Below are 12,617 nucleotides of genomic sequence, written 5' to 3' on the forward strand. Positions count from 1 at the left end.
AGACCCAGGCTAATTTTAATCAGTTTTATAAAAAGAATCATAAAAAATGTGTATGAAAAATGAAAGTGGTGGTTTCCTCCACTGTATCTGGAGCACACTCAACCCATGAATCATTATAACCGACCAGGCGCATGAACAAAATACAGGCTATAAATAAACATATAATAAAACATCTCAGTACTATTACTACCTAGAATAATGATCCTAACAATATTTTAACAATACTAACTTTCTACTTAGCTCTTCACACCTATTAATGCTAATTAAAATCCTTAAAAGTTTGAGTAAGTTTCAGTTTTTTTCTTTACTTTTTTGTACTGTACAGATTCATTTAAACTCACCTCTGCATACACTCCACTCAACATTCCTATTTAATATAGATAAATTTTAGTTGTGCCTTTTGAAATATTTCAGTGCTTTTCAGTACTGATCTATTTTTGGTTGACTTCTCTCCTGCTTTTAAAGCAGTTACTGTAGGCCTGCTGTTGTTTTTCACTAATTACTTTTCATAACTGATACTGCTGATAATTCAACACCACAGCAGTCAGCACATCCTGTCCACAAATCTATAATAATAATAATAATAATAATAATAATAATAATAATAATAATAATAATAATAATAATAACTGATAAACATTCGATACGATATTTTTAAAGACACATTATCTTATGCCTCACTGCCTTGGAATTAATTAATTAACTAAATTTATTTATTACCCCTTAAACTAGTAGTTAAACTGGTTTAAGGTGGCGTCACATCCACTGTGTTGTTGCACACTCCCAGCAGCCTCTACAGTCAGTCATCATATTTTGGGCACTGGGGTGCAAACAGTGCCCGGCTGCCCGGAGGCTCGGGGTCGGGCTGCAGGGCCCGCTCACTGACACCCTGACCTTGACAGCTTGCTGCGCTTTCGCTGGGTAACTCCAGAAATCCATATTCTGTTTTTAATTGTGTTCATTCCCACGGTGCACTGGAGGCCATATGGACGCACAAAGTGTCGATTTAAGCGGACAGGGGCGAGGCGGAGAGGCGTAGTTAATTGCAATTAGCCATTGTTGTGTCTTTCAACCTGCCCTTTAGCTGAACAGCTAAGGCTGGAGACTAACAAGCCAGAGGAGAAATCACTATAATATTCCTTTGATTTTCCTGCAGAGAGAGCCTTTGGTCCTCAATAGGAAGTTTATAGCCAGGCATTGTGGTTTTTTATCTCCTATAAAAAGTCCCCATAATAAAGGCGACAAAACACCTTTTTATATGCACTATTTTCCCGACCTCTCCCATTTTTCTTTCTTTTTTTTTTCTTTTTTTAAAAAAAGGATTAGTTCTTTGTAAAACATGTTTTAATGGTGATGTAATTACAAAATGATATAATAAACCCACCAAAAGCAACATTTTTCTAACGTTTCTAAAACTGAGTGAGTTTCTCACATTGGAAATCATGTTGCCATTTTCAGAGATTAATAACTTTATTTCTGAGTGTGTATGCGCGCTTGCGTGTGTGTGCGTGTGTGTGTGTGGGTGGCTGGTGTGGGTGAATGGTGAATGTGTGACATAATCTCCTTAACTCGTCCTAATCCTCGTCATTCACTGATAGCCTTTACACAAATATAACCAACATCATGGTTGCCGGGGTTGCCTTCTTTCACTTTTTTTGTATTAGTGACTCTCTTCTCCTCCAACAGTCAATGAAATTATGCCAACAAAGGGGGCAGTGGATTGTGTATCTGTTTTTTTTAGGGGAGGGGGGGTGCTCTGCATCAGTATGCGGATACTTGACATACTATAGGCGAGACTTCAACAACGAGAACCAGGTCTAACAAAAGTCACCGCAGAACAAAACAGAGAGAACGTACGTGTGTCCTGAATGTCTTGACACCTTCGTTTATTCTTGAGACATGAGGGTAAAATCTGCCACCACTGCAAACCATAACTCAGGTGGAGAATGCGATATATAGAGTACAAACCTGTTGATTTTTGCGTTTTTCTTCCATATAAAAATCAAAGGTGCGGGTGCAGGCTCTAGAGAAAAAAAAACAAAGTCAGTGGTTTTGTTATTTATCCTATATTACTAATTCTATTGCTGATGACAATCATGCGCTGGAGACCTATTTATTCACCACTATCACTGTGCGGACCCCTAACCGCCCAGGCGTAAACCAATTGGCTTTAAGGAGAAGTCACTAAGCTCCAGAGAGCAAATAATGGGGAGAATTGAAGCCCCACCAAAGGCCCATGCAGCCGTGCATCCTTTAAAACTGACCTGAGAGATCATAGTCGGTCCTCTCAGCCCGCAGACGCTCCTGGTGTTAAATCCAGTGGAGGATTGTTTTAATGGTGAATTATCATTCCATCAGCTGCTTTAATGAGAGATTCATTCACTCATATGTGTGTATGGGTAGACGCTGAACGGGAAAAAAAAGCTTCAACAGAGTGACGAAGGACCTCTCCTAGATGACATTAATGCGTGACACACTTAAATATTATTAAACATTACAAATAAGTAAGTGCGAGCAAAATATGCAGCCTGATTTCAGCACCACGGACAGTTCAGCAATAGGAGTCACTAAACAGATGCAGGTTACCTGTCCACGTGCTTATTCATAATTTAAATGAGCCTTAAGTCTTGCTTTATATGTAATTTAAACATTTAATGATGTTAAGATGATGTTAAAATTTGTTTTAGTGTGTCCTAATCTAAGGTTCTCACATTTGAATTGACCAAATTCTACGTTAAAGTGCGTTGGCGTCGTTTTCCAGTCAGCACTTCAGAACTTGGATGTGATCTTTGACTTCACTAATCCAGTAATTGCTCTGATCCTGACAACCAGGCAGGCAGGTGAATTCAGCCAGTCAGGATCCAGTGTCCTTACTGTTCTCCCAGGAGGCCTACTTAAGCCTTTATATAGATTTTATATAGAAACATTAAATATGCAAAACATCAAAGAGACTTTTTAAATGACATATAGAAAGACTCTGCTTTGAATAAAAATGTGTGTATGATATGTTTTTTTCCACAAGAAAGTTTTAAGTTTGTTAAATTCTCAAAATTACTTTCTCTCTCACTGAAAAATCCAGTATCTATGAATATTGCAAATATTTTTCATTCAAACGTTTAACTGCTGGACACAGCATGGCTCCTACTACACTGTCCAGTGTCTGTGCACTTGTATAAGTTGCATTTTGGACCATGATTGGCTTCCAAACTAGTTGTGATGTCACAAAATCATGCTTAGACATAGAAACTTTCCCCCTATATCAGGATAATTGAACATTGCCGGATATACACATCATTTACTCACGCATCACTGAGATTGTTTTATTTTTTGCAGCTTCTTCCTATTAGATAAGAACATTTTGAAGTAGCATTTGTGTGGTAGTATTTTTCTCTTTACACCCAGGTCTTAGAGTATAAAGGTCACTTGACATCTTAAGTTAACCAATGCCAGGTACACTGCAGTGAGTTGGCTCAAAAAGACTTGATTATTCCTCAAGTGTAAACACTGAAACTGTATTGTCCGATCCAAGCAGATGTTCAAGGGTCATAAGCAGTAGTCTGATAAGCTGATAAGATGCAGCGTCTGCAATTACATGCTTCTGTTGATGAGCGACCTTAATTTGAATTCAACAAGTGGGTATTTTTTTAGTGCTGATGGCCCCAGTGGGTGTTGAATACTTTAGCCTGGCAGTGCTGTTGCCATGCAGTAGTTTATTTACATATGGAGAAACACAATGTCCGAGATCTTCTTAGCATTTACAGTAAACCCACCTGTATATCCGACCCCTCACTACTACCACACCAGCGACTTTCCTCTTGGCCTCATACAGTCACCATCATCTCCTTCACTGGTGTGAAATCTAGATCTAGACACACCTCGACATGTAAACTCATGCACACTTGCACACATTTACACACACGCCAAGGTCTCTACATGGAACAGTCCCCCCCCCAAAAAAAGACAGACCCAGGACCCAAACCCAGAAACCCACAAGTCGGTGCGGTGCAGTTGGACGCTCTGACAAATCTATTTGGGGCAAATTGTCAGTGAGAAACTTCCGCTCGAACTGCCTTGGACAAAACTGGCTGTTGGGGAGAGCAAATCCCGCTGCATGAGGGTGGGGGACAATGGGGGGCGAATGTGTTGATGTGCGGCCGGTGGCTGGGGAAGGACAATGGACGGATTAGTCAGTCCCCTGGCTGACTGATTTGAGATGGCTCCTCTCAGCCTCTCACCGTGGGGAGTCCTATTGTCCCGCTTCTGATTCCCACTTCTCACAAACTCCAAACAAAAGTCAATCTCTTTCTCAAGGGGGGGAAAAATATCGACCCGTGTTTCAGCTGGGGAAAGTGACTCAAAAACTTATTTGCAAGAGATGGCTGACTCTCTAACTCCCCTTCCACTCTTTATGTCTTTTTTCTCCCCTCTGCCTTCATCCTCTTCATTTGCAGTCTTTATTGCCCGGTGGTGGTGTTGGATAGTGGGATGTTGAATGATCCCGTTTTTTCAGACTTGAGTGGGGCTGGGGCACCTGTTGGAGGCTTAGAGGCGGCTTTGCGGCCGGGGTCATTAATATTAAAATATACAGAGATGCCATCACAGGCTGGTCTGAAATCGGTCTGATGTCGCCCCTGGGTTCCCTCTCTGGATGGACCTCTGCTTTCAGTCACTCGTGAAGAGCCTTCTTTTCTTTTTTTCTGTCTTCTCTTTCTCTTTTTTCCCTCCCTGAAAAGACTCGTTAACAAATTATGACAGCTGAGTAGAGGGGCTTAGTCTGTTCACACTGCAAAGACAAACATGTGAGAGCCAAAGAGCCCGCAATGTGATCAATGTATCTACAGTTCATTTAATATTCTGCCTGTGGTGTGTGAAAGTGTCAGGATTTGCTAGAGTTGGAAAAAAACAGGTTTCAGTGAAAAAAAACCACCAACAATTTGGGTAAAAAGCCACAAATACTAGTTTCAGCTGCCCTCCATTACGCCTCCCTTTTCCACTTTCACCAATGACAATAATAATATTGTACAACAAGATTCATATGACAACTTAAATAACGAAGGGTTAATATTTAGTGGAGCTAACAAAGATACTTTTATTACATTCATTCACTCTGTATTGTCAGTTTTAATATACACAATACAGTAAACAGAGAGCAGTAAACTCTGCAACAGCCATACCATAAAAGTACCATAAAACTATTTGAACAGCTTTACTTACAGTTCTAATGTTATTTGAATTGAACTTATACATTTCTTTGTCAGCATGTCAATTATAATACATGATATACACATGTTAAAGTTCAGTAGTTTTCATTAGCACTTAGCATTCTTTCTTTGGGTAATTACAAAACATCAATCTGATATCAAAGCTTTGACCCAGACTGAATATAAGACATGTTAATGTCATATTTCATCAACATGATGTGTTGTTGAACCAGTGGTTGTTTTTAATGAATTGATTTCTGGTTGTCGGCTTCTTCAACTTCATTTGTAATTAAAGTTACTATGTATACTCACTTATTATATTTACATATTATATTCACATATAATAACAAAATTATTCATTTATTCATTCATGTGGCAATAAAATGAATGATAGTGGATTAAAATCCTCCAGATGTTTTACCTTACTATATAAAAATACTCTTCTTTGGATGATTATTTGTGTCTGATTTTTTTTCCACAAAAACTTCATTAACTAGTTACAAATTCTTACAATTACTTCTACTTCTTATCCCTCGTTGAAAAAAAATCAAAAATCTTATATATATATATTTTTAAATTTCAAAAACGTTACTACTGGATGTTGTCACCTACTTCAATGAATCTCAGTGTATGCTCGGTGTGGCTTCAAGTTGCATGTGCATGACTGGCTTCCAAACTATTTGTGATGTCACAAATCATGCTCATAGGTACGTACCTTTAACTGAGATTTAAGGTGAGACACTTTCTACTTTTAGTAGATGAATGTGAAAACAGCCTCCTAGTGTCAAACTCTGCACATACATCATTCTGCACGGTCAGCAGCGTCATGCAGTCAATATTTTTAAGGGAGCACAGTTTCACAATACATATGTTAATCTTCACACCAAACCCAGTTGTTCCAGTAATTATCCGTTTTGGCTTGTTTATGATCAAAGTGCCCTGCTATCAGTAACTATCTAAAACTATAATTTAATGACATGTATTAACACTACATTGCATTTAATGGCAATAATAAACAAGAAAATGTTTGCAAAAAGGCTTTAAACTCAGTGCTAATGTTAGCTGGTTAGCTAGCCAGCACTGTTGATTATTTAACATTAAGTGAAGAAAGCTCAAGCAACATGTAGCTACTGTTTTTACTGACACTATTTAGCTCTTGACTCTTGAATTCCCTTATGTCCATCTAATTTAAATTAAAAACACTTATTATAAAAATAGAATTTAACCATTTCTAAAGCCGTCCAATCACAATTATTTGAAGGGGAATGCCTCTGTGCAGAGTGAAGGTCAAACATCCAACTGAAGTAACAAAAAGCTAAACATATCTTTGCGTGGAGGTGGGCTTTAAAAGTTTGCTGCCCATAAGTGGCATCCATGCACACACACACACACACACACACACACACACACACACACACACACACACACACATACACAGTATCTAAATGAATGTCTCTAAAAAGCACCAGTGTGAACAGTGGTTGCGGTCGTCAGACAGATTAACCACAGAATGGCCGTCATCAGCTCCTTCCACGGCAACGGTTCACCTGGAGTCACTCTGACAGTCATCCTGCTGCACTCAGCTCAGCCTCTGTTTATCCAGCACTGTTCAGCAGTCAGTCTTGCTTCTGCCCTGCTTTCCCTGATGTTTTCCCTACTGGCTCCACAGGTCAGGTTCAACGGTCACGGTCTGAGGTCACAGATTCCACTCGTCATTAACCCCCAGGGACCCCGCAGCACAGGAGCTGTCATCAGGAGCCTCACACTCACCTCACGGGTCTTAATACACGCCCAGACACCCAGACACACGGGGGACTGGTGATTCATTGATAGAATCAGGGCATGTGACCTTTCCTGTTTGCACTGGGGTTTAATGTGTGAGATGCAGCTCTTTAGAGAGTGTATGAGTGTGTATCAGGTGACATGCTGAGAATATTGATGAGCAGGTGGCATTTGTGGGCTATTATATCACTTTATACTTAAGTTCTGCTTTGGTACCTGAACAATTTTGCTTAATGGAATGACCATGTGTTTATGGTACCTTGCACTGAATGACTGAATGTCGTCATTTTAGTTAAACATAAGAAAATCTGGGACAACATTGCTGTTGTTTTGCTATATGATGTTGAAAACCTGAAGTGAAGGGAGATCAGTTTTCATTTAATGTGAAAGTGACTATGCTTACATGCAAATTCATTTTTATGTGGAATGTAAAACAATGTAGGAAGCACTTGTTGGATCTGGAAGCAAGTGCACATGACATAGGCTACATAACTTTTATATTTTGTTAAAGTACAAAAGTTAAAAAGCTTTTAATATTGTGGGTACATAATTAAAAACAAGACAACGCCTGTATCAAGCCCACATCGTTCTTCTTCACGATCAAACAATCGCTCACACAGACAAGTGAACATTAACACAGGTTTCAATCACACGTGAGAAATTGTGGAGCAACTTCTGGTTCCCTTGTAACACTTAAACATTCTGTGTCCCAGTTCCATACATACTAAATCTAAGATGGTTTTGAATATGCAGCGTGTTCACATTGGAAAGGTAACTAATAACAGCCAATATTCATACTAAAAACATTTTCAGGGGGTTTTGTGCTGTGTGCATATACACTTTTCTCCCACAATGCTTTGCACAAAAGAAATGGAGGAGCTATTCAGAGCTGCAAAAATTCAAACAAGATGTGGATGGCGATAAACAGCTTTGTGAACACTCCAGAACATAAAAATCAACTAGTGAATAGTTTAAATGTCTCTCAGTGAAGTATAATTGTCAGTGACATTCCCAATTAGTGGTTCAATTGACATAAATTGGTGCACTTTTTGTATCATTTTCCTGTCACTATAAAATGATTAAGTTGATATGTTTTGTACACTTACTGCAAAAAAACAGTATGTAACAGTGTGTCAGATGATAAAATGAATGATTCCACTGAGCTGCTTGTGCATGTTGGCTCACTGGTCATGACTCACTAAGACACTTGGATTGGATGAAGCCATCATTAATGTTATTAGTAACACGTGTGGTTTTCCTACTATGACAGGTCAAAATGTCTGCAGTGAGAGGCCTGTGGTAACATTTTTTTTAAAGCAACACATGTAGTAATAAGCAAGCTAATGGGTTATAATTTTTCCATTTTTTCCCACACAAAAATCTCACTTTCCTCTTTAAATTTTTCTTATTCATTTTTTTTTTTTCTCCATGGGCCCCTTTATTTCTCATGTATTACTTTAAAAAATCAATTATTAAATTAAAAAGCAAGAAATGAGGGAATAATTTAAAAAAAAAAAAAAAGAAAAAGCGAAGCCCTTGTTTTACTTGTCATATCATCCATTGCTTCAAAAATTCACATTGGTATATGTTTACAATGTTGTTATGTCATTTGTTAAAGGTGTAATGAGCGAGCCAGATGTTGCTACACAAATCCCCACATGTGCAACTCAAGCCTTTGCTTTTACTATTCATTTGTCTGTATTCTTCTATAGTCGGTTTAATAAAAATGTTAAATCACTGCAAAAATTTCTTTGCAACAACTTTCAGTGAACATTTAAAAGGTTAAACGCAATATTTCACCAGACAATTCGTTTCATTGCTGCCATTCATGCACCGAAATAGCTCCCAGGAGATTACACATATATTCCCACACTTGGAATGTGTGAACACTCACACAGCTCAAATTTAACAACTGAATTTAAAAACGACAATACAAAGCATGTTGTCCGTATCATTCTCCAGGTTCATGTAGTGAAATGGTCACAGCAGTGTTATATGAAGGCCTTTCATACATAGTTGTGTAGTTTTTTTTTTTTTTTACCTTTGAAAGATAAAGATGAGGAGTGATGAAAGCAGCTGGGAGACATGCATGGGGTCCTTTAGAAACACTCAATGAGGGCAAACTTATTATTTTTTTTCCTCATATTCACGACATTTCCTCATTCGTCCACCCCACCACCCAACAGCTCAGTGCTTTCCCATCCTCAAATTCCCTCAAAGTTTCAGATGCTCACAATTCCACAATGCCCAGATGCTGTCCTTTGGCCCTTTACCCCCCTCAACCCAGAGCTATCATTCATAACCTTTCTGTGGAGCTGGTAGTGAAAGAGGTGGGATAAGGGAGAAAGAGGGGGAGCGGAGAGCAACACGGCAGCTTATTTAGAAGACTTCCTTTATTGGAACATGTGCAAGCAGTTCACTCACAAAGGACTTAAATAGGATATTTTCTGTTCCCTATAGTTGCTTTCCCCTTTTAAGTGCTGAGGCAAAAAAAGTAAGTTTACAACTCCCTCCTCAATGGGGGCTCTTCACTCTCAGGTTGCGGGGACCTGAGTGACCTAGGAAAGTTAATTAGGAGGCGAACAAAGAGCGAGCTGGAGCAGAATGCCTCGCCTCTCCTCCAGCCAAAGATGTCATCCATTAATTAGGAAAATCTTTAAGGTGGCCTCATTGAATTTACAGAAAGCCCTGTGGTTGGCGGGCAACAGTTTTTTGATCAAGCCCTGACTCAAACAATGCCTTTCTGGGGGTTAAAAAAGAAGAAGAAGGGAGGAGATTGGTAGTAGAAGAAGAGAGGGAGAGGGGGTGGGGGGGGGGGGGGGGGGGAACGTATGGGCTTGCAGTGCAGTACAGTTTAATGGTGGGGTGGCTGCCGATTGTGACAGCTCAGATTCACATGGGTATGGGGGGCATAGTTTGGGGATGATGTCATTCAAAGGCAACCTGGGGGCTTGGGAAGTAGGAAGGAGGGGGTACTGAGCTTGAGCCACAGGGGCCACTCAAAGTTAACATCGCTGCCTGCATCTGGGCCAAATCCTTTTCTTCTGGCCCAGGAGAGGCTTTCCTGAACGCCAAGCCCTCCACCACTCCTCCCACTCCTCCGTTCACAAATCAGGGCTTGGTTTAAAGCTAACCCCTTGCTAACTGACTAGCTAACTGCCTTTTCTTCCCCGTCTAACTGCCTATTCAACCCTGGCCCACTATGAATAATATAGCTGAATAACGCAGAGCTGTAATGCTGCTCTTGTGCCTCAAAAAAACTTTGTCTATTTAAGAATCTGCTTCACAATATTCTATATTTCAACTGGTAATTAAATTTTAAGTGTTTTGGACAGACATCAAATGAAAACCGTTTGTTTCCCTTTGTTGTAAACATTTTTTTCCTTCTTTTTGAAAAACCAAATAATTTCTACTCTTGATTCAGTTCTAATTTATTCCTAGTTTAATGATACAAGAGCACTCCACTTTTGCATTCAAGTTTTTCCAACCGTTAACAAATGAATTATAATTCAAAGAAGATGTATGCACCTAAAATATTGAGATTGAGTTTGGCCTCCACTCGCTGTTGCAGGTACCCTGTGGAGATTTCAAACAGCAGTGGTGCTGTAGAGCAACGTTTTGATGAGGGCATCTTGTAATTGTTAATATTACCTGCTCAAATGTAAGCACATGTACGAGAGCACGGAGGTGACATGATACACATTTCTATTGACTGCAGAGGGCAGTAATTCTTGTTGTGTAGGTAACATGCCATAAAAGGCAGCAATGCACCAATAGAAGAGAAGAAGACTGCAGGCTGTGCAGTAAACATAAAAGACGTCTTTCCAAAGGTTTTGAGAGATAAAAAATACATTGAATGTTTGTTAAGTCTTATGGGTAACCAGTAAGCAATTTTGTTGAGAAATATCAAATGTAAGAAAAAGTGCCAAAGTACCTTTAAATTTATGTAATGTGTAACATTTTTAGAAGAGTTTTTCAAAACAGAGAAGCACAGAAGTGAAAAAATAATTACGCTAGTACTTACAAGTGAAAATTATACATACAACTTGGCACTGATCTGTATTATATGTAAGTATTTCATTTAGTTTTGTCTCCAAAAATGTTGTTTTTACAGGGAAGAAATAATTTAATTAACTTTCTCTTCAAAAAAAAGTGAGAATATCTTGCTGATTCTACTCTGATGGTAACAAATGTCACTGAATGGGACAATAGTCTTGGATTAAATTGATTTGCTAAGAAGAAAACAAGCTCAATCACTGACCTTTTGCCCCTTAAGCGACTCGTTAGCAGAGTGCAAGTTTGATTTTAAGAATGATGTTAATTCCAACCAGCTCACAATCAAATAAAAACATATTTAATAGCAGAGATTCACAGAGAGACTCAGAAAAAGCTTCAGACCATCAGGATGATGAACTTCTGAGTGTTAACATGAATTTTATTATAACATCTGCTTACAAATATGACATATGTACATTTTACATTTACTGCAAATATGCATTTTAACATTTTGATTCTTATTTATAATGTTTAATCTTTATATTCATATTTTCCTTTTTTTAAAAAAAAACCCCAAACTTTTACTCTAATTATTATTGGACATTAGCCTTTTAACACATCTTCCAGAGTATTATAATATATAATATATATTTGAATGTATAGAAATATATAAGAAACATGAAACTGGCAAGTGTTTTAAGCAGGGAAATCTCAGTGGTTGTTTCTTTATTATAATGTGGGTCACAGGCTTCATAACTAAAGTTTAACACTGGAACCAAGAAAGAGCAATAAACACATCAGTGCAGGCTGGATGGATGCTGACAGTCACATGTTCATGCTACAGTATATATGCTGGCATGCTGTCCTGTACATGCGTCTCCTGGGACATGAACCCCTCACCCCACCCCCTCCTGGGGGACTAATTTGAGGGGAGGGACGATGTGTTTTGTTGCTTGTCAGAAACAATCACTCCCGGCCCATTACATTTACAGCACGCCGTGCTTTCAATGGTGTGTGTGAGCTGCGAGAGGAGAGCGGAGAGAAATGGCTCAAAAATTTACTCATCAAGGAGATAAAAAGTTGACAAACATCTGTGAAAGAAATTCGAAATAAGCAAAATACAAATGCTGGATGCCACAGTTGGCTCTTTTAAACTGGACAATCAGTTTTCAAGTGAATCTCCCTTGGTATTTTTATTTCCAAAGATGTGAGATTAAAGTGAATAACTTTATTTAGTGCGCCCTGTGCCGCCCCCACCCCTCTCTTGTTCTCTGTCCCGGCCCACCCGTCCTCTCTCTGTTCTGTTTGGGCACTGGAGGTTGTCAGTCGGGGTTTATGTCCAGTTCACTGGAGCTGAAAGAAGTCAGTTTCGTGTCTTGTTATGGAACAAGACGTCTCTGCCTCTCAGGAGTGATGAGAAGTGGTCTGGGTGAGCAGGGTGAGCAGGGAGCGGGACCATCCCTCTGGAGGCGACCAGCAGTGAGGAAGTCAAAGCGGCTTTTGTGTCGCTGCTGTCGGCTGCGTGTTTGGTAATTATCCCCCCTCTATATGAGCGCAGACCGGGCTTTCCAGGAGAGATCCGACCCAACCGGCCCACGGAAGAGTGCACAACACACCGTCAACAAAGATTAACTTCTC

The sequence above is a fragment of the Thunnus maccoyii genome, chromosome 17 (assembly GCF_910596095.1).
Source record: "Thunnus maccoyii chromosome 17, fThuMac1.1, whole genome shotgun sequence".
Lineage (NCBI taxonomy): Eukaryota > Metazoa > Chordata > Actinopteri > Scombriformes > Scombridae > Thunnus > Thunnus maccoyii.